The 21886-nt window shown below is 52.0% G+C and overlaps 1 long non-coding RNA gene across 1 annotated transcript; it reads left to right on the top strand.

Moving 5' to 3' along the window:
* The first annotated feature begins 10515 nt into the window (after nt 1–10515).
* Nucleotides 10516–21319, top strand: LOC115641381. Its single transcript, XR_003998070.1, has 3 exons — nt 10516–10577; nt 14676–14949; nt 21283–21319. It is a non-coding gene; the product is annotated as an uncharacterized LOC115641381 (long non-coding RNA).
* Nucleotides 21320–21886: the final 567 nt, after the last annotated feature.

The following is a 21886-nucleotide window of genomic DNA, read 5'->3' as shown; positions in this document are numbered from 1 at the left end:
CGGCGGGAGTCTCTTACTCTCTCCATCTTGTCTGCGTGCAGAGATACGATGGTCCTCAGCTCTTCCTCGGCAGCTTGAAATCGCTCCAGGGTGGGTGTCGTCAGACCCTTCAGGGCTCTCATCAGCGGGTCTTGGAGCTGGGCTGAGGGAAGCTGCTCCCCGGGGGTCTGCAATGAACAGGGACAAAGCCCATTGGGACTGAGTATTTCCATTGCTCAGCTGCCCTGGAACAGTCTGTCCCTGCGGGAGGCTGGCAGCACCCAGTGAGCGTGGAGACTGCGGCTGAGCCCTTTTCTTAACAAACCTCAACAGGTGCCAAGGTTTCCTCAGTCATTCATACACTTCCCCCTCCCCCTGTGCCTGAGAAGAGATGGGAGCCTCTCAGCCAGTACTGGGACCCCAAGGGCCACCCCATTTCCTCCCTCTCTAGCCCCTCCTCCCAGGAAGCCCATCTTTTGCTAAGGAAGGCTCATTGGCCTGCAGAGCCCATTCAGGTTGCTTGCTGAGTGCAGCCGAGGGGTCACTGGAAAACCTGCTCCATGTCCCATCCCACCCCGAGCGCCTGAGCAGATTGGCTCAGCAACTCCAGCAGCCCACAGTGTCTACGAGGAAAGGACTGAGAACAGGGCCCAAATGGAAAGGCCTCTTCCTTCCCCACCCCGCAGCATGTGGTGCTGCCACAAAAGAGGCAGGAATTGCCGGCAGGACAGAAAGTAGCTTGGACTGAAGGAGCAAGGGGAAAATCCCAAACCATGGGCGTCTGGGGCCAGACCCTCATGGGTCAGAACTCACTGGGCACAATGTTACTGCAGGGGGCCTGGTTCCAGGGTTACCTAAACCCAGGGCCTGGGGTGCTGGAGGCCTTTGCCCTGTTGTCTCAGGCACCTCCAGAGTGTTTCTGCAGCTGGCCTGCGTGGCTGGATTAGCACCGTCTGTCCTGGATGCCAGCAGCTGAGGACGCAGTAGAGCACACCATAGATACTCCAGCCCCCTGGCGTGTAACAAGCTCCCAGAACTGCAGAGTGTTGTATGTGCTGCAGGGTGCTCTGTCACTAATCATGAGAGTTACGAAGGCATCTAGATGCCTGGCAGATGCTGGCAGAGTGGATCCAATCTGAGACCTTGGGAGCTTAGTACGGAGCCTCTACCACATGCGTTAAAACCCAACTGGCTGTTAGCTAAGGCTCTAGAGCAGACTCCTTTCATCTCTGTCTCTAGGTGGTCCCGATGCCACTAGACGGGCCAGAACACCGCACCCAGCAGGTGTGTGGGTTACCCCTCCAAGTGCAGGGAGGGGCCTGGTAGGATTTTCCACAGTGCCTGTGTCCCATGGAAAGAGCATCAGAATCAGGCACTTCTGTGAATCCCACTGAGCACCTCTGTACTTCTTGAGGTGCCTGAACCCCTTTGTCAAGCTGGGCCTCGTTCAAGCAACCCAGAGAAACTCGTAAAGCCTGGCTGGAGCCGATCGCACGTGAAGAGTGTTTCTTTTCAGCTCCCTGAGCAAGGGGCAGGTAGGTCTCCTGTCCGAGATCCCAGCTCCGGGAGATATTAATACACACAGCAGGGGATGCTTTCCAATAGCACAGTCACAAAGCGTCATTACCATGGTCGTATGGGAGCTGGTTGGTAATGAGGGGCTGGGAGTGCGCTCTTCTTCCTGCTCTTCTGGGCTCCCTTTTTCCCACTTCCCCTGCGACTCCGACGCCTCCTTCTTCGTCCCTGGAGCAGAAAGAAACATTTGTAACATTTCCCTTTTCCATGTAGTATCCCTGCTTTACAGAGGATGGAGGTCGGGCCCAGAGCCCTGAAGCGACTTGCCCAGGGCCAGAGTGAAGGTTGTTGGCAGAGCTAAGCAGAGAACTCCGATCTCATGGCTCTTGGCTGGGGGCTTTTACCACATGCGGCTTCCTCGGACCTAGGGGCCAGTGTTTTTTGCCGTGGTGTATTCTACTCGTCCCCTCCCCTTGCACACCTTCCCTGTCAGTGTTAGTGTCAATGTTAGTTAGTGTCAATGTTAGTACTCCCCATCCCGCCGTGCCAGACCCCCAGAGGGGGGTGACCTGACACACTCAGCTCTCCGCACCTCAGCGATGGACCTCCCCCACCCTCGCCAAGAGGTTCTGGCACTAAATGGATTCCAGACTCTGTGGTACACATCCCTGTCCCGTGAGGAGGCCCTGATGTATAAGGCTTGTAGGGTGACTGGTGTGAGTATTTCTCACATGCTCCTCGCTAACCATGTGGATTGAATCCTCACCTGTAGGATCCAGTTCAACTTTTCCTGTATCATCCTGCAGCTTCACCTCCTCTGACACCACCTGATTCTCAGCTGCTATCTTCTTCTGAGACAAGTGCGTCCACCTTCTTTGTGAGGAAATTGTTCTCTCCTCTTCCCTATCTGCCATCGAGGTGTCAGACTGGCTACAGACACAGAGTCTTTTCATGCCTGACAGGATGGACCATGAGCATTTCCTTTTGTGGGGCTTCTCTGGCAAGGCCTGTTCTTGCTGGCTGAAGTCAAAGCATGCCTCCATTGCTGCAGGTTGGACAAGCACTTTGTGCACATGCTTCTCTCTGTGCTCCCTAGAGGCGAGTCTTTGGAAAAAGAAACGAAGCCTGGAATAGAAAGAAGGAGGAAATGGGTTTTTGTCATTCTCTAAAGGAAGGGAATTAGTTTGCCCAGGATTCACAGATCCAGGAGACGAGTCTTTTGAAGCCATTTGCTACTCTAATAGCCAGGATAGGTTCATACAACCAAGAAGATAAGCAACACAAGACCGCCCATCCTGTGTCAAACTAAAGATCCATCTAGCCCAGTATCCTGTCTTCAGACAATTGCCAGTGCCCCAGAGGGAATGAACAATACACATAGATTAGACAATCATTACATGAGACAAAAGGTTTCTATTCACAACTGGAAGGCAAGGAGTGCATTGGGGCAACTCCAGAGGAAATACTATTTATGGAGATATCAATCTAAATTCTGCCCCAGTTTTGTTCTCTTCCCTTTAGGTGACAGCCATGGAAATTCACCCCCACTCGTCTGCTGAAGGATAAAACAGTGGAAATCTGCCTCCAGAGAAGGTGAAAGGCTGGCGCAGGAGGGAGCTGAAAGATGCCGACATTCAAATCAAAACGGAACGTTGAGAACTGACTGTTGCAACACTGGCCCCCACCAGTCCCTGGGATGCGGGTGGCCGACCTGAGCCTGAGAAGGAGCCAGAATTTACCACTGAACATTGCCAAAGAGCCACAGTAATATGTCAGCAGCCCCCCATCCGCTACTCCCCCAGCCCCCAGCACCTCCTGCTCACTGGCAGCCCCGCCAATCAGTGCCTCCCCCTCCCTCCCCACTCCTCCCAGCCGCTGCAATCAGCTGTTTTGCAGTGTGCAGGAGACTGTGGTGGGGAGAGGGGATGATGGAGGGCATGGCAGTCTCGGGGGAAGGGGCAGGGGCTTTGGGGGAAGGGGTGGGGTGGTGACAGGAGCTGGGGCAGAGCAGGGGGTTGAGCAGTGAGCACCCCACAGCATATTGGAAAGTCAGCATCTGTAGCTCCAGCCTCGGAGTCAGCGCCTATGCAAGGAGCCACGGAGTAACCTCTGAAGAGCCGCATGCGGCTCCGGAGCCACAGGTTGGCCACCCCTGTGCTGAGAGAAGGAGGCACCAACCTGTCATGTGCGATCTAAGGAGCAGGAACAGAATCTGGGAATTACCTTCTGTAAAAACTCATCTTCTTTCGAAATCCTGTGGAAATAGCTGATTCAAGAAGTTGTTGAGAGATGGCTAGTACACGTCTATCAGCAGCTCCTTGGGTCACCAGCCGTTGTCAACCAAGCCAGTTGGCAGACTGAAGGCAGGGCAAGAATGCTGAAGCAGAACATTCTTTGCTGTTGGGATACGTGACATCACAACAAACTTAAACATAAACACCCCTGGACAGACACCCAGAGAGACACGCACACAGAAGAGTTAGTAACATTAACAGCACTGAGACACTCACCCAAAATCTCTAGGCCTTTTGATTTTGGGAAGGGGGATTATAGACACCGATTGCACAGGTGCTGTGGGCGTGGAGCACCCACAAGGAGAAATGAGCAGGTGCTTAACACCCACTGGCAGCCAAGCTGTGCCCTCCCCGCAGTGCTTCTCGCATGCAAGTGGCCCCAGTGAGCAACTCCTCCTGCTCCCTCCCAGCACTTCCTGCCCACCAGAAAACAGCTCTTTCATGGAATTCAGGATGCTGCAGGAGGGTAGGGGTGGAGCGGGGACATGGCATACTTGGAGGAGGAGATGGGGAAGAGGCCGGGTGGGGGTTTGTGGGAAGGGGTGGGATAGAAGCCAGGCAGGGGTGGAACAGGGTTAGGAAGAGAGGGGGCAGGGGTTTAGAGGAAGGCGTTGGTTTTGGGGTACAGCGGGGTGTACCAGGGAAATGGTGGGGTGGTGCTTTGAGGAAGAGGTGGAGTGGGGGAGGGGCCTGGGACAGAGCAGGAGTTGAGCACCACTGGCCAGAAGGGAAGTTGGTGCCTATTGAGAGGATGGACAAAGGACTGATAGAATCATAGAAGATGAGGGTTGGAAGGGACCTCAGGAGGTCATCCATCCCAACCCCCTGCTCATGGCAGGACCAACACCAACTAATTCATCCCAGCCAGGGCTTTGTCGAGCTGGGCCTTAAAAACTTCTAAGGATGGAGATTCCACCACCTCCCTGGGGAACCCATTCCAGTGCTTCACCACCCTCCTAGTGAAATAATGTTTCCTAATATCCAACCTAGACCTCCCCCACTGCAACTTGAGACCATTGCTCCTTGTTCTGTCATCTGCCACCACTGAGAATAGCCGAGCTCCACCCTCTTTGGAACCCGCCTTCAGGTAGTTGAAGGCTGCTATCAAATCCCCCCTCACTCATCTCTTCTGTAAACTAAATAAGCCCAGTTCCCACAGCCTCTCCTCATTCATCATATGCTCCAGCCCCCTACTCATTTTCCTTGCCCTCTGCTGGACTCTCTCCAATTTTTCCACATGCTTTCTGTACTGGGGGACCCAAAATGGGACACAATACTCCAGATTTGGCCTCATCAGTGTTGTATAGAGGGGAAAAATCACCTCCCTCAATGTGCTGGCAATGCTCCTATAATGCAGCCCAAAATGCCATTAGTGTTCTTGGCACACTGAGAAGCTTGATATGAATTAGCATCCACTGTAATCCTCACGTCACTTTCTGCAGAACTGCCGCTTAGCCAGTTGGTGCCCAGCCTGTAGCAGTGCATGGGGTTCTTCCATCCTAAGTGCAGGACTCTGCCCTTGTCCTTCTTGAACCTCATCAGATTTTTTTTTGGCTCAATCCTGTCATTCTGTAACTGTGGACCTTATCCCTACCCTCCAGCGTATCTACCCTTCCCCTCAGCTTAGTGTCATCTGCGAACTTGCTGAGGGTGGAATCCATCCCATCATCCAAATCATTAATGAGGATGTTGAATAAAACCGGCCCCAGGATTGACCCATGGGTAAGTGGGGGAGGGCGTGGAAGAGAGGAGGCACACGGTGAGCAGTGGGGACCCCACAGATGGGGGTGCAGTGGAGGAGAGGGGGGACTCAGCCACACAGCGGTGGGTGATGGGGCCTGGGAGAAGGGGGGAAGCAGATACAGGAGGAGATGGAGCATAGGCTGGGGACCGCGACCCAGGCTTCCGGGGCCTGGTTGGCGGTGGCTGTGCCAGGGGAGGCTTAGCCTCCCCACCTATTATACCCACCGCCTGTGCTTCCACTGAGGGATCTCCAGAGAATGTTCCCCGGAGCTCACCTTCCCTGACAGGCCTGAGCAACCAGAGCTTGTCACTAGACTACTCACAGCCTCCCCACGGGGAGCATATGGACCGAAACAGGTTAGAGACAAGTTTTCGCAGAAATCTTTGGGGACTCGGGGAGCATCTTCAGCTGAGGAGGGTGACACAACCCACAGGAGCTGAATTTCTGACTCCAGGCTGAGTAGTGGGCTGCGCAGCACAGCTGTGAGGCTGTCTGCTGCGATCAATGCACCAGGGTCGATTTAGTGGGGGCCTAGTGAAGACCCACTAAATTGACAGCAGAGCGATCTCCGGGCGACTCTGGGACTACACCGGGAACGAGAGGAGTAAGGTAAATCTCCCGTCAGCCCAGCCCAGCGTAGACACAGTAGTAAGTCGACCTAAGCTACGTCGAATCCAGCTGTGTTAGTCACGTAGCTGGAGCAGCGTCACTTAGGACAACTTACTGCGCTGGATAGAGACAGCCTGAGGTCTGAGTTTCCACTGCCGTCTGGATGCTCAAACCCCGGCTTGGCAACACAAGTCACCAAGGCCAGGCCACACAGAGACAGGCTCAGTGTGCAGAGTGGACACCCCCTCAGACAAGCCCAGGAGTGTCACATGAGGAAATCAGTCCTTTCGTTGGACTCTTCGTTGAAGAGTCCAGTGATGTTGGAGCTCTCCGACCGTCAGTGACAAACGCAGCTCTCCAGCAACTGAGCTCTAGGGCTCTCTACTGAAAGAAAAGCTTCATGAGCGACAAAGGGCAATGAGAGGTGCTGGTGTTTGGCCAACGGCAGGGAGCCCCACCCTCCAATAATGACCATTTCCCTCGTTGTCTGTCTGTGCTGGGGCAGGAGCAATAACACGACCTCCTGCTTTTGCTATTGCAGAGAGTCGGTTATGACGGTCACCTCAAACACAGGGTGCGAAACAGGTCTCAGACCTGACTGGGTGTAAACAAGACCTACGCAGCTAGACTGAGCCAGCTGGGAATTCAGATGGGCCCCTTTCCTGGAGGGATGGCCTGACCTGTGAGGGGACTGGAACCGGAGCTACCAATGTTTAACTTGCACTCGTTCAGCATCTTTCCTCCGAGTGCCATCACTGTAGGTTAAATACTCCAGGCCCAGGCTCCGTGCCAGCTCTGGGCCCAACAAGCTTTCCTTGTGATTGGATTCTGTACAGCAGGGGTGCAGGGAACCAGCAGGTGCATCTGATTTCTTGGTGAGGTTTTGCATGCAAGGTGTGTGTGTGAGTCTTTGTGTGTTGAAAGCAATGAGTGTGGCACTCTCACTGAACCGACAGTGTTTGTGTTCATTCCTGCTAGCTGCACAGGGGTTTGATGTTGCTGCTTTCAATCCTTCGGCTCTGCCGGGATAAGGAAGAATTCAAGCTGTCACTTCACTGAAGTAGGGAGATGATTTTCTGACAGGGAGAGACAGCTCCTCTTAAAGGTATTTGGTAGGCAGCCTCTTTCCCAGGTCTGTCCCGAGAACACTCAGTCGAAAAGGGACCCTCCCCAGCCTTCCTCAGCCCGGTGAAAATGAGGATTGATTGAGCGTGGGGGAGAGCGAGCAACGGAGGGAGATGGAGTGAGCAGGCCAGGACCTCGGCGAAGGGGAGGGATGAGGGTGTTCAGTTTTGTTGGGTCAGAAAATTGGCAACCCCAGATCCAGGGGAAACAACTCAAACACCCAACGAGGCTGGCCAGGGGCAGGACGTCAGCTTTGAGGGGAGGGGTGGATGTGGCAGTGACATCATAAAGGCCTTATGCAGGAACTCGGCCTATTGGGCAAAGGTGGTGGGGAGGAGGTGACCTCACAGAGAGATAGACCCCGATATCAGCCGGGCAGGACAGAGGTGCAGGGCCAGGCCAGTCTCTGAGACCCCCCCGGCTTTGCTGTCCCAAGTCTCCTTCGCGAGGTCTCTCCTCGAGGGCTGAGAGAGAATTGGGATTCATGGATGTGAGCATGAGGAGGAACCTCTGTGGAGTTTTCTCCTTTCCTACCACTGACTGTGCTGAAAACAAACTTCCCTTTGACAAGGTTAGAGGCTGAGAGAGGTTTGGAACCTGTTCAGTCTGATCCACCTGGTGCAGGCAGCATTCTAGGCCCAGAAAACACTGGCTTCAGATGACAGAATTTGATTTCCTACCTAGGATTTGATGGTTGGAATCCCTGGGGACATTGTGGTTTGTCCGTTTTGGTTTCCCTTTTCCTCTTTCCTCCCTCCTTTCTGCTCTTCTCTTGCTTCTTTCCCCCCTTTCCCCTGTTTCCCTCCCTCTACCAAGGAGGGGTGTGTGGAGTGTGGGCAGGGGGGTGGGGGTTTCTCTCCTTGCGGGAGGTCCTCACCAAGAGATGGGGCTGGATCTGAGAGTGGTCCCCTCTGATGGTGACCTGGACCGTCCTTTGGAACATGTGGTGAGACCCCTCAGAATCTCAGTGCTGATTGGCCGAGCAGAGGGCTATCGACAATGAGGAGACTCAGATCCTTTTGGTCTCTTTTCAGATCAGGCAAATAAGTCACAACCAATCCAATGTACCGGATTAATCTTGCTGCTTCTCTCCATTAATTGTCTCTTAGCAGGTTATGATTTCCTCTAATGTTCTAGGTCTTCTAAAATATTTGCTGCATAATTACTATGAACCACTGTTGGTCTGTAGCTCACTTGAGAGCATTTTACTCTGATCACTCAATGTGTGAAATTCAAGATGTGAGAGAGAGGTTGAAAGTCAGGAGCAGTGTTTCCTGTAATTTGTAATGTCCCTGTGTGTGGAATGAATTGTGTTGTGTGCACCACTATGGAGGTGAGGTGTGACACATCACCTGTATATTGGTGCTCCTTACAAAATTCATTCTGCACATGGATGGTGTGTGGCAGGGGTCAGGCTGAAGGGTTCGGAGTGTGGGAGGGGGGTCAGGTGGGGCAAAGGTTGAGGTGCAAGGTTGTGGCTGGTGGTGCAGTTTCTGGGGTGGGGTTGGGGATGAGGAGCTCAGGGCTGGAGCAAAGGGTTGGAGTGCAGTGGTGTGAGGGCTCTGGCTAGGGATGCGGGCTCTGGGGTGGGGCTGGGAATGAGGGGTTGGGGTGCAGGTTGTCCCAGGGAGAGAGGATTCCTCCCAGCTCTCTCTCACCGCAGCAGATCAGGGTCAGGTGAGAGAGTACCTGTCTTCTGGCCACAGCAGCGCTGGTGGGGCTGGGATGGGCTGGGTTGGGGTTGGGGCACAGGGAGGGAACAGGATTTATTTTTCCTAAGTCAAAAGCGGGAAGGGAAGGAGTTATGCTTCAGTTTTTACCTTATAAACTTAGGTCCTGTCTAACTTACAAGACGCTCTGGGAATAAGACAGCATGTCATGTGGTGACATCACAAGAGCAGAGGGTGTGAGAACTACAGCAAGTGAGAGGGCAGGGGATTTAGAGTCAGATTGTTTCCAGTGCTGCATTCGTCAGCTGACATTTAACAGCAACGCTTAGCTAACACAATGGAGAAAGGAATTCTCTGCTAAGGATTCGACCCGCCCCTTTGGCCAACTCCACCCCTTCCCTGACCAGAGTATGCTCAGAGCAACCCGCACACACCCACAGCTGGGCTCCCAGCACAAAGCCACAGAGGGGGTTGCTTTGCTTGTTTTACTTTTTACTTTGCAAAAGATTTTTTCAAAAGCATTTTCTGCCCCTGTTCCCCATGATGAGGAAGCAGATGGTTGTGGGGAAGGGAATCTGCGAGTGGTGGAGTGAGGAACTTGGGGAGAGGCAGAGGGAGGGGAGTGTGTGAGGGGGTGAAGGGGAAGTTGGGGTGAAGGGAGGCTAAAGGGGGTCAAGTGAGGCAACTGGGTGAGGGGTTTGGGGGGAAGGATGAGGGCAGTTGGATGTAGGGGAGGAGACTGAATGGGCAGTTGGGGAGGAGCTTCGAGGGCAGAGGAAAGTTGAGGGGGACAGTGAGGGGAAGGGGACCGGGGCAGTTGTGGAAGGCTGTTTTACCATATAGTATTTCCTGCTGTTTTATGCTGACTTTTGAGACACATTTTAAAGGCCTGTGACCATTGGGGGGAGGGATAGCTCAGTGGTTTGAGCATTGGCCTGTTAAACCCAAAGTAGTGAGTTCAGTCCTTGAGGGGGCCACTTAGGGATTGGGGCAAAAACTTGGTCCTGCTAGTGAAGGTAGGGGACTGGGCTCAACAACCTTTCAAAATCCCAGTTCTAGGAGATTGGTATGTCTTCTATTATTATTATAATATGAGGCCATTGTCAAACTGGAGGTCAGTGGCCAGCAAATAAACAAGTGGAATAGCTCCATGATGCGTTTTTGATCCTCCTGCTGATGAAGCTAGCCTTTATTTTAATACCAGGTAGATGTTGTCCATAGTGAAGATATTAAAAACATACAATGTAACTTTTCTAGGAGTGATCTTAATATCTTGTTTAGAGATTTTAATACATTTTAATTGTGATAGAAACTCATTGTGGACATTACATTTAAGGTGTGTCTACACTGCCCATATTGTAGAGTGGCCACACCATGGGCAATGTGGACACGCTTTGGACACACTAGAAACACTGTCAAAAATTCGGAGTGATGTGTTTAGTAAGGTGTGTTTTGTGCTTTTACTTTGGACTTCTAGGGAGAACTATTCTGTGATGGGGGGGACCAGTGCAAGTTTTTGACTTTTGCACAAGAGAGAAAACTGCTTATCCAACAAACAAATCCGCATTCATTCCAAACCATTTAATGAGGCACGATGGAGCTGACTACTATCTGATGGACAGCTTTATTTCAGCGTTAACTGTAAGTTCTCTTTGTCAGCCCTGCCACAAGTGTAAGGATTCCCACAATAACAGACATTCAGTACAAGCAGCAATGGTAGTAGAAGTCCCGTTATGTAGACATCTCATCCACCATTCTACAAGCCCCTTCTGAGAAACTTCTCTAGACTATAGTCCCATTTCTGGGTGATGAGGGGATAATTACATCTTAAGGGTGGATTTGGAATGCATTTACAACTTAAAATGACAATATGTTTGTATGTTGGCTGTCCCTTATCTCCTAATTCAGAAAAAAGACTACAGGATAAAATGTGGTTTATAAAATGGCTCTTCCTTCAAATGTTAAAACTTTGAGTGTCAGAGGAAGCTGGAACATCAGCTAAAGTTTGTCTTCTGAAGATGCAAAGTTTTAAGTAAAGGAGATGCAACACAGTCCTCGGGCCTCAGCCCTCACATTTACTTCTGTTTTTATTTTTTAAAACGATGACAATCCTATGTAAAACCCCCTTGTGAATTAGGGTTGCGCAAGTGCATGTCTTCACAAAAAGACAAACATTAAAAAGCACAAAACACGTAAGTTAAAGGAACATTCATTCTCAACACAGTATCAATCTCCAAGCATTAGATTACTACCATGATGCTACTCAACCACTTCAAAAAGAATCCTGAAAAATTGGAGCGAGTTAAAGCTACAAGAATGATGTGTGGTCTGACAGCATTTCCCGCAAAGAGAAACTTCCCCTCAGTCCATTTAGTTCACCTCAGAGAAGGTTAAGAGGTGAGTGGATGATGGTGCTACAGTGATCTACATAGGGAGCAGATATCTGCTACTCGAGGACTCTTTTTCATCTAGCAGACAAAGGTGTTATAAGATCCACTGGCTAGAAGTTGGTGTCAGCGAAGTTGAAACTTGCAGTAAGATGCCACCAGTTCTGTGAGGGAGGGTAATGACCACAGTTCTTGGTAATCTGTTCCAGTGGTTAAATTACCACACTTGTCTTTAAATCAAGGCTTTGATGCTTTTCTAACATATACAATTTAGTTCAAACACAAATTGTTGGATTGGCTGCAGGAATTTCTGGGTAAACTCTACGGCCTGTGTCATGCAGGAGGTCAAACTAAATTATCATAGTTGTCCCTTCTAGCCACACCAACATGCTAACTGAAACAGCAATGCGCAGTGTTAATTAGCACCTGTTAATTGGCTGTGGTGTGTAACGTTATTAACGTACACATGCCGTGGTAGGACTGTACATTCCAGTACAAGAGGCTCAGCAGCTGGGACTGAATTTGGAACTACAAGGCTCTAGTTATTGTCTGAGCTAAAAGGCTGTAGCTGTAGCAGGCAAATAAACATCTGTGTGGCCCAGTCAATAGGGGGGACAGAGAACTAGGCTTTGCCATCCTGGGTTGTGTGTGGTGGTGTGTAGCTGATGCCATCTCTTTAAAGTAACAAGGCTCAATACACAGCCAGTGGCACAATACCATATGGGCCAGCGGGGCCGTGCCCAGATGCTCCGACTAGCTGGGGGCCCCACAGGAGTAGCTGGAACTCTAGCTATGGCCCCTGCTCCTTCTCTCTCCCCTTCCTGCTCCTCTTCCCCTCCCACCCCGAGTCTCCACTTCCAGCCCAACCAAAGAAGCCTGTGGAGCTGGTGAGCAAATCCCCCCCCCCCCATAGGTACCAAGTTTCCCCAGTGCCGGTGGGTGCTCGTGCTCCTTTGCCCCGACTCCACCTTTTCCCTGTCCCTGTCCCACCCCCATTCAAACTCTGTTCCCAAAGTCCCTGCCCCAACTCTGCCCCCCTCCCTGCCCCTATTGGACTCCTTCCCCAAATCCCCGCCCCAGCCCCGCCTCTTCCCAAGCACCCCACATTCCCCCTCCACCCCCTCCCTCCCAGCACTTGCTGCTCAAAACAGCTGTTTCGCAGCACAGGCGCTGGGAGCTAAGGGGAAAAAGTGGCTTGGAGCTGCTCTGAGCCCCTTCCCCTCTGCCCCCCTCCCCCTCCTCGGCCTGGAGCTGCTCTGAGCCCCTCTCCCATCTATTCCCCCTTCCCCATGTGGTGCTGAGCTCCCCGAACCCCTCTCATCCTGTACAGACCTGGCCCTTCTCCCCTCCCCCTTGCGGGGCTGGCCCAAACCACTAAACGAAATCCTCCACCTCCCCCCTCACAGGGCTAACTCGATCCTCACTGCTCAACCCCCTCCCCCACCCAAGCCCTGCCACTCACCCTCCCTCCAAGCTCCTTTTTGGCAAAACTGGGCATTTGTTCTGTTTGTGCTTGCCAACTGGTGATCAGTTGGCAAGAGCAAATAGGACAAATGCCCGGTTTTGCCAAAAAAGTTGGGATGTCTGGGGCCAAAATGGGATATCTGGTCATCCTAGGCCGGGGTCCCCAAACCTTTTCAGTCGCGCTCACACAGACACACGCCGGAGCCAGGGCAGGAGTGGGGCCGGGGCCCACAGTCAGGGGCTGTGAGTGAGGATGTGGCTAGGAGCAGAGTCACAGCAGGGGCAGGACTGAGGTGGGGCAAGAGCAGAGCCAGGAGTAGGGCTGGGCCCTGCCGTGCCCCACCAAACGCTCCTCCATGTCCCCCTAGTGGGGTGGCCCCACAGTTTGGGGACCCCTGCTTTACGCTGTGGTAAGAGCTATCAGGGAGTCCAGGCAGCGGTGGGGAGCCGTGAACCATGCACCTGAGGGCAGCCCCCAGCCCATGTCCCTGCCCCCCAGTGCATGCTGCACAGGGCAGGTGGAGGGTCCAGGGCTCCCCATGGTGGCCCAGGCTCCCTGGGCAGTTCTTACTATGGCTCAGCTTCTGGCCGACCAGAGGGTGGAGCCTTGGGGGAAGGGAAAGAGCAGAGGGTGGGGCCCCATGGTGGGGGAGGGTTGTGGGGGGCCCAAATATTCTTTGTGCCCAGGGCCCCAGTATATCGTAATCTGCCTCTGTACACTGTTACACCTAGTTAAGTCCAGGGAGCCGCAAAGGATCCATTTGAATTACCCCAGTAGTGCCCCACACTGGGATCTAGAGGTGTAGGAACCACCACCCAGGGATTCTCTACTGATGCTGGGGGAATCCCAGTTCTGGAAATGCCATTGTTCTGGTCCTTTTGCACCAAGGATCTGGCTCATAATGTAAACATTGTGAAGTTCAGGTGTGTTTTTGAGAAATATCTTTGTGTGATCAGTGTTACGTTTTTCTTTCTCTAGGGCATAGTATATAGAGATGCTAAAAACGGCAATTTTAAGATTATAACTATTAACTGTAGCATTGGAAAGTCAGAGCTAAGGTTGTGTGTTGCAGAGCGATCAGTCATTTGATGTGTACATTTGAGAATGAGGCGATAGCACTAGCTGAATCGAAGGTGAGTGTGTTAGAGTATTATTATCTTGGCAAGATTAAATATCATGATAGTAGGCCAGTGCTTGGAAACTGATATGTACTGGCTGTGTATGTTGCCTTCATTTTAATGCTTGAGGATTGCTTCATTAAATGTTTTGGAGAAACTAACTCTTAAATATTTTTGTTTAGTTTGTGAGCCAGTAATTTGTGCAGAGTGTGGATTGTTAATTCTGAAAGCAATTCGAGTATTTAAAAAAATATATGTTTTAAGAATTGACCCATTTATTTTTACTCTACATTAATACTTGGGGATTTTTAAGTGAAAAGGACAGAAGTGCATTTCAAAAAGTTGTTAAAACTCACATCACACCTATGTTGTATGTAGAACTTACATTTGTTTTACAGAAATTGTAGCAAAGAGAGGCTCAGTGGTTTCTCATGGTTTCTCAGCAAGTTAATGGTAGAACCAAAAGCAGAAACCAGATCTCCTGACTACCAGTCTTCACAACCTGCTAAGCCTTGCTGTCTCTAGTGTTAGAGTAAGTGCCTAGGAATCAGGAATTACAGGTTCTGTTCCTAGCTTTGCCATTGGCCCCTTTTCTTTCAGAGCCTGGCAATATAGCAAGGAAGAAAATGTCCCTTACTTGTGGGATGCTTTACCATAACTTCCTGCAGAATCAAACTTCACATAGAAACTTTCTTTTAAACTTTTATAGTTGTGAAGACAAGTTTTCAAATGTAATTGGTGATGGTTGTTACTTTTTCTGATTTTTCAGATGGTCTGAAGCCTAAACTTTGTGACCAATGCATATCCCAAGCAGCTAGGCTGGTCCCCAGGGAGTGATTCTGGGACCGAGTGGAAAAAATCCTTTCCCCCCATGCCACACTGTGGCAGTAGAGCTGCTCAGCTGCCTCGTTGCTACTTTTGCTGACATCATGTGGGAGGGAATGCCATTGGATTCATCGCTATTAAGACTGGATAGATACAGATATGAATACCTAATAGCTTTCTTTGACAAGGTAACAAGACTTGTGGACAGAGGGGAAGCGGTAGGTGTGGTATATCTTTACTTTAGTAAGGCTTTTGATACTTTCTTGTATCACAGTCAAGCTGGAAGGCATAACGAGTGGGGTCCCACAGGGTTCGGTCCTATTCAATATCTTCAGCAATGATTTAGATAATGGCATAGCGAGGACACTTACAAAGTTTGCAGACGATACCAAGCTGGGAGGGGTTGCAAGTACTTTGGAGGATAGGATTAAAATTCAAAATGATCTGGACAAACTGGAGAAATGGTCTGAAGTTAACAGGATGAAATTCAATAAGGACAAAAGCAAAATATTCCCCTTAGGACAGAACAACCAGTTGCACACATACAAAACGGGAAATGATTGCCTAGGAAGGAGCACTGCGGAAAGGGATCTCAGGGGGTCACAGTGGACCACAAGCTAAATATGAGTTAACAGTGTAACACTTGCAAAAATAGCAAACATTTTGGGCAGGATTAGCAGGAGTGCTGTAAGCAAGACACAAGAAGTAACCCTTCTGCTCTACTCCATGCTGATATGGCCTCAGCTAGAGTGTTGTGTCTTGGTCTGGGCGCCACATTTCCGGAGGGATGTGGACAAATGGGATACGGTCCAGAGGAGAGCAACAAAAATGATTAAAGGTCTAGAACAGGGGTTCTCAAGCATTTTCTTTTGGAGGCCACCCACAACATGCTATAAAAACTCCAGGGCCCACCCACAACAGCTATAAAAACTCTGGGGGAGGAGGGAAATGTGGGCATAGGTATAGTTTGACTTCTATTTGGGTGGGCAGGGGCCAGTGAGGCTCACACCAGCTCTGCACGTCGGGGTCTGGGGAGGGAATGCCACCTCCACATCCTGACTCACCTCAGCCACCTGTCTGGATGGGGGACGGGGGGGGGGAAACCAAAAATTATAACTCAAAGGTGGGGGGCTCAGCTCAAAGAGTTTGAAAACAGCTCAGGGTTCAGGGAGAGGATAGCTGAGGGCTGTGTGCATGGAGGGAGTAGCTCAGGGTGCAGGGAAGGAGTAGCTAGGGGCTGTGTGCATGGAGGGGGTAGCTCAAGGTGCAGGGAGAGGGTAGCAAGGGACTGTGTGGGGGGAGGGGGTAGCTCAAGGTGTGAAGTGGGGGTAGCTAGGGGCTGTGTGGGGGCAGGGGGTAGCTCAGGGTACAGGGACGGGGTAGCTAGGGACTGTGTGCAGGGAGGGGGTAGCTCAAGGTGCAGGGAGGGGGTAGCTAGGGACTGTGTGGGGGAGGGGGTAGCTCAAGGTGCAGGGAGGGGTAGCTAGGGGCTGTGTGGGGACGGGGTAGCTCAGGTTGCAGGGAGCGGGTAGCTCAGGGTGCAGGGAGGTGGTAGCTAGGGGCTGTGTGGGGACGGGGTAGCTCAAGGTGCAGGGAGTGGGTAGTTGGGGCTGTGTGGGGAAAGTGGTAGCTCATGGTGCAGGGAGAGGTTAACTCAGGATGCAGGGAGGGGTAGCAAGGGGCTGTGTGCAGGCAGGGGTAGCTCAGGGTGCAGGGAGGGGGTAGCTAAGGGCTGTGTGCAGGTAGGGGGTAGCTCAGGGTGCAGGGAGGGGGTAGTTGGGGCTGTCTGGGTGGAGGGGTAGCTCAGGGTGCAGGGAGGGGGTAGCTCAGGATGCAGGGAGGGGATAGATAGGGGCTGTGTGGGGGCAGAGGGTAGCTCAGGGTGCAGGGAGGGGATAGCTAGGGGCTGTGTGCGGGTAGGGGGTAGCTCAGGGTGCAGGGAGGGGGTAGCTAGGGGCTGTGTGCGGGTAGGGGGTAGCTCTGGGTGCAGGGGGTGGGGTAGTTAGGGGCTGTGTGCAGGCAGGGGGTAGCTCAGGGTTCAGGGAGGGGGTAGCTAGGGGCTGTGTGGGGGCAGGGGGTAGCTCAGGGTGCAAGGAGGGGGTTGCTAGGGGCTGTGTGCAGGCAGGGGGTAGCTCAGGGTGCAGGGAGAGGGTAGCTAGGGGCTGTGTGCAGGCAGGGGGTAGCTCAGGGTGCAGGGAGGGGGTAGCTCAGGTGCAGGGATGGGTATCTAGGGGCTGTGTGCGGGTAGGGGGTAGCTCAGGGTGCAGGGGGTGGGGTAGTTAGGGGCTGTGTGCAGGCAGGGGTAGCTCAGGGTTCAGGGAGGGGGTAGCTAGGGGCTGTGTGGGGGCAGGGGATAGCTCAGGGTGCAGGGAGGGGTAGCTAGGGGCTGTGTGCGGGTAGGGGGTAGCTCTGGGTGCACGGGGTGGGGTGTTTGGGGCTGTGTGCAGGCAGGGGGTAGCTCAGGGTGCAGGGATGGGTATCTAGGGGCTGTGTGCGGGTAGGGGGTAGCTCAGGGTTCAGGGAGGGGGTAGCTAGGGGCTGTGTGGGGGCAGGGGGTAGCTCAGGGTGCAGGGAGGGGTTCGCTAGGGGCTGTGTGCAGGCAGAGGTTAGCTTAGAGTGCAGGGAGGGGTAGCTAGGGGCTGTGTGCGGGTAGGGAGTAGCTCAGGGTGCGGGGTGGGGTAGCTAGGGGCTGTGTGGGGGCAGGGGGTAGCTCAGGGTGCAGGGAGGAGGTAGTTGGGGCTGTGTGCAGGCAGGGGGTAGCTCAGAGTGCAGGGAGGGGTAGCTAGGGGCTGTGTGCGGGTAGCGGGTAGCTCTGGGTGCAGAGGGTGGGGTAGCTAGGGGCTCTGTGCAGGCAGGAGGTAGCTCAGGGTGCAGGGAGCAGGTAGCTAGGGGCTGTGTGCAAGCAGGGGGTAGCTCAGGGAGCAGGGAGGGGTAGCTAGGGGCTGTGTGGGGGCAGGGGGTAGCTCAGGGTGCAGGGAGGGGGTAGTTGGGGCTGTGTGCAAGCAGGGGGTAGCTCAGGGTGCAGGGAGGGGGTAGTTGGGGCTGTGTGCAAGCAGGGGGTAGCTCAGGGTGCAGGGAGGAGGTAGCTAGGGGCTGTGTGCAGGCAGGCAGGGGGTAGCTCAGGGTGCAGGGAGGGGGTAGCTAGGGGCTGTGTGGGGGCAGAGGGTAGCTCAGGGTGCAGGGAGGGGGTAGCTAGGGGCTGTGTGCAAGCAGGGGGTAGCTCAGGGTGCAGGGAGGGGGTAGCTAGGGGCTGTGTGCGGGTAGGGGGTAGCTCAGGGTGCAGGGAGGGGGCATAGCTGGGGCTGTGTGCTGGTAGGGAGTAGCTCAGGGTGCAGGGGGTGGGGAGAGGAGGAGGTGGAGGGGTGGGTTTGGAGCTGCCCCAGGACTGCCCTGCTCTTGCACTGTAGTTTGGAGGAGGCGTAACACCCCTGTGTACCCCCATGGGCTCAGGGCTTCTGCCCCGTGGGGAGCACCGGGGCTCGGGGCTCCAGAATTGAGCCCTGCTGCTCCCAGCTTCAGCCCTGCGAGAAGCCCCAGGGATCGGGGGTTCAGCCCTGCAGGAGGTCTGGGGTTCAGGCTCTGGATTTTAGCCACGGGGCCCTGTGCCCCCCACCCCGAAAGGGTTCACGGACCCCCAGTGGGCCACGAACCACCTGTTGAGAACTGCTGGTCTAGGAAACATGACCTATGAGGGAAGATTGAAAGAATTGGGTTTGTTTAGTCTGAAGAAGAGAAGACTGAGCGGGGACACGATAACCATTTTCAAGTACCTAAAAGGTTGTTACAAGGAGGAGGAGAAAAATTGTTCTTCTTAACCTCTGATGATAGGACAAGAAGCAACGGGCTTAAATTGCAGCAAGAGAGGTTTAGGTTGGACATTAGGAAAAACTTCCTGCCAGCAAAGTTAAGCGCAGGAACAAATTGTCTGGGGAGGTTGTGGAATCTCTGTCATTGTAGGTTCCTAGCAGGCTAGACAATCACCTCTCGGGGATGGGGTAGATGAGTCAATTACTTTTTGTCAAGGTCCAAATTCTTCATCAAGGTATAGTCAGGGGCCAGACTGCGAAGAAAATCATTAAAAAAAATAATGATAATATGTAAATAAAATGATTTTAGGGTCCATTCAAAAGCATCTGGCAATCCAGATTTGGCCCATGGTCCACCTATTGACTACCATGGTCTAGATAATACAGTAGAACCTCAGAGTTACGGACAGCTCGGGAATGGAGGTTGTTCGTGACTCCGAGATGTTCATTACTCTGAACGAGGCATTCTGGGATGCTCCTCAAGGTGGACTGCTCGGAACAGGGGCTCACAGCTCTGCAGTTGCTGCCCGGCAAGTTTCTGATTCTAGCCCAAGGGTTGGCAACCTTTTGGAAGTGCTGTGCCGAGTCTTCATGTATTCACTCTAATTTAAGGTTTCGCGTGCCAGTAATACATTTTAACGTTTTTAGAAGGTCTCTTTCTATAAGTCTATAACATATAACTAAACTATTGTTGTATGTAAAGTAAATAAGGTTTTTAAAACGTTTAAGACACTTCATTTAAAATTAAATTAAAATTCAGAGCCCTCCCGGATTGGTGGCCAGGACCTGGGCAGTGTGAGTGCCACTGAAAATAAGCTCGCGTGCTGCCTTCGGCACTCGTGCCATAGGTTGCCTACCCCTGTTCTAGCCCAATTGCAAGGGTGAGGAGTGAGGCCCCCCGGGGCACTGTGGCATCAGTGGGCACGCGGTGCAGGCTGGGGCTCATTAGAAGTGAGCTGCTCCTCCAGAGCGCAGCATGCAGGCAGCAGGTCGGGCTCCAGCAGCTCACACTCTTGGCCAGGTTCCAGCAGCAGCTCAGGAAGCTTCTTTCCTGGACTGCGACTAAGGTTGCAAGCTTGTCCCACGCCCGGCCAGAGGGGGGGAACAGCCCGTGACCAGTGCAGACCCCAGCACTTCTGCTTGGGAGCTCAGTTATGCCTGTGAACCTCAGCATCTTCACCTGTAAGTGGCTGGCCTGCGTGGCGAGTAGGGGGTAGGGGTGGGGACAGGCAGCGCAGATGTGCCTAACTTTAAGATGCAATACCAGCACAGTACAGTACAGTATTTTTGGGTGGTGGTGATGGTTCTTTTTTTGTCTCCGCTGCTGCCTGATTGCATGCCTCTGGGTCCACGTGATGTCTGGTTGCCGGGCAGTCCGTAACTCTGGTGTTTGTATTGTTGAGGTTCTACTGTACTTAGTCCTGCCTTGAGTGCAGGGGACTGGACTAGATGAGATCTTGATGGCCCTTCCAGTCCTATGATTCCGTGGAAAGGACTAATGTGGTTTTTCTAACTTGACCTCCTGCATTGCACCAACAATATGATTTTACCCAGAAATTCCCACAGTGGAGGGAATACTCCTCCCTACTATTTAAGAGAACACAAAGGAGCCACTGATCAGGTTCCAGCTCTCAGCTGTATAATGGTGTGTAGCTGAGCTCCCCGGCAGTGCTCCTTAAACGCCACCTCACACCTTTGCAGTCCAAGACTAGGTCTTCTGAGAGAGAATGTTCCTCAGCCACCAAGAAGGGGCCAGGCTTTACCTGAGCGCTGGGTTCCTACTGAAACCTGCCTCTGGCAGTCATCTTTTACTTCTACTGGATGATTTAGGCAGGTAAGCATCACTCCTGCTCCCTTCCCAGAACCCCACCCCTGAATGCTACATGCACGTAAAGCAAACGTTGACAGATGATCTGTTTTGGTCGTGAGCCAGAAGCATAGCTAATCCTCTGACTCTGTGCTGCTCTCTTCAGAAAACCACGGCAGAGAGTTTATTTGTAAATGGGAAGAAATAATCTGCATCTCTAAAGTTCTTTGAGATCGTAATAAAAGTCAGTGTCATTTTTGAAGTGCAAAGTATTATTCACTTGGCACGCTCACACTTAGCTGTACTCTTTGCACACACCGAGGGCTCCTCACTTCCTTCCATCCCCCCCACCATGTGCCACTCTCCCATCCCCCTCTATTTCATAGATTCCCTGCATCTGCCCACCCCTCCATGTCACAAGTTTCTTCATCTCCCCCAGGCGGGGCTCTGTATGCCTCCTCTCCCCAGACCAGGGTCCCCCCTTCTCCCCACCGTATTTCTTTTCTTTCTGTCCGAGAGAGAAGTCATTTGGGGTGTCCCCATTTTAAAATTCTTTTGGGAAGATGATCAAAGCTGAGATTCCCCCAGCACTGGAGTGACTGAGTATAGGATCTCTCTCTGTTCAGCCAGTTATTACTAGACAACGTTGCCTCCCCTAATTATCAAAAGCTTTATTACTGAGCTGATGTTGTTATTGGCAGTAACTTTCTAATGACTATCTACTCCATTGAACTGTATGGTGATTGCCCAACCACTGTCTAACTCTTGCTTTGGTACAACTCGCATAGTAAAGGGATGATAAACAATTTATTTCGGAATACTGCCTTGAGCCTGATCAGCTAGTCCCCTTGTGAGAGGGATGCAAGGATCCAGCTTTATAAACCAGACTTGTGTCTTTCATTTCTGTAACACTAGAAACAATTTTGTTTTTTAAACAGGAGAATAAACCATCTCTCATTCAGACCAGTCCAGAAGGAACCCTGCAGTCCCACCTCCTTGTATTTGAGGCCGAGAAATCCAGAAAAGAAAACCGTGTTGTGTTTTTAGAAACTGGAAAGGAACTCTTCCCGAAGCCTACATACAAATGAACTTTTAAATTTGCTCCTTTTTTATTTGAGCGGACGGAATATAAACTGGTTCCAGTTACCAGGGAAATCATGTCTTGTTTATACTAATCTGGAATATATCTGAGGATGGGCACTATATAAAATCAAATTTTACATACTACAAAACTGTAAAATGCAAAAGGTTTGTTTATAGAATTTTATATATTGTTTCATTAATTTTGTTGGATAAAGAAAATATTAAAAATCATCTTCAGTATTTTTTTCTATCCTGGTTTCCTTTAAAGGGCACGAAGGTTCTTCTTACAGCAGCACTTCACTTAATCCTTAAGTACACTCTTCCCTGAGAAACCAGCAGTTAGGAGGTACAGTGGCCAAGGTTTTGGCACATGGAATTGAGTTTAAATCAGCATTTCTCACATGCGGCCACCAGGGGCTTTTCGTGCAGTTGTAACAGCCTCCTGGGCAGTGATGGAGA

Source organism: Gopherus evgoodei, unplaced genomic scaffold (assembly GCF_007399415.2).
Source record: "Gopherus evgoodei ecotype Sinaloan lineage unplaced genomic scaffold, rGopEvg1_v1.p scaffold_34_arrow_ctg1, whole genome shotgun sequence".
NCBI lineage: Eukaryota > Metazoa > Chordata > Testudines > Testudinidae > Gopherus > Gopherus evgoodei.
The sequence above is the reverse complement of the archived record's forward strand: the minus strand, read 5'-3'. Positions and strand labels throughout refer to the sequence as shown.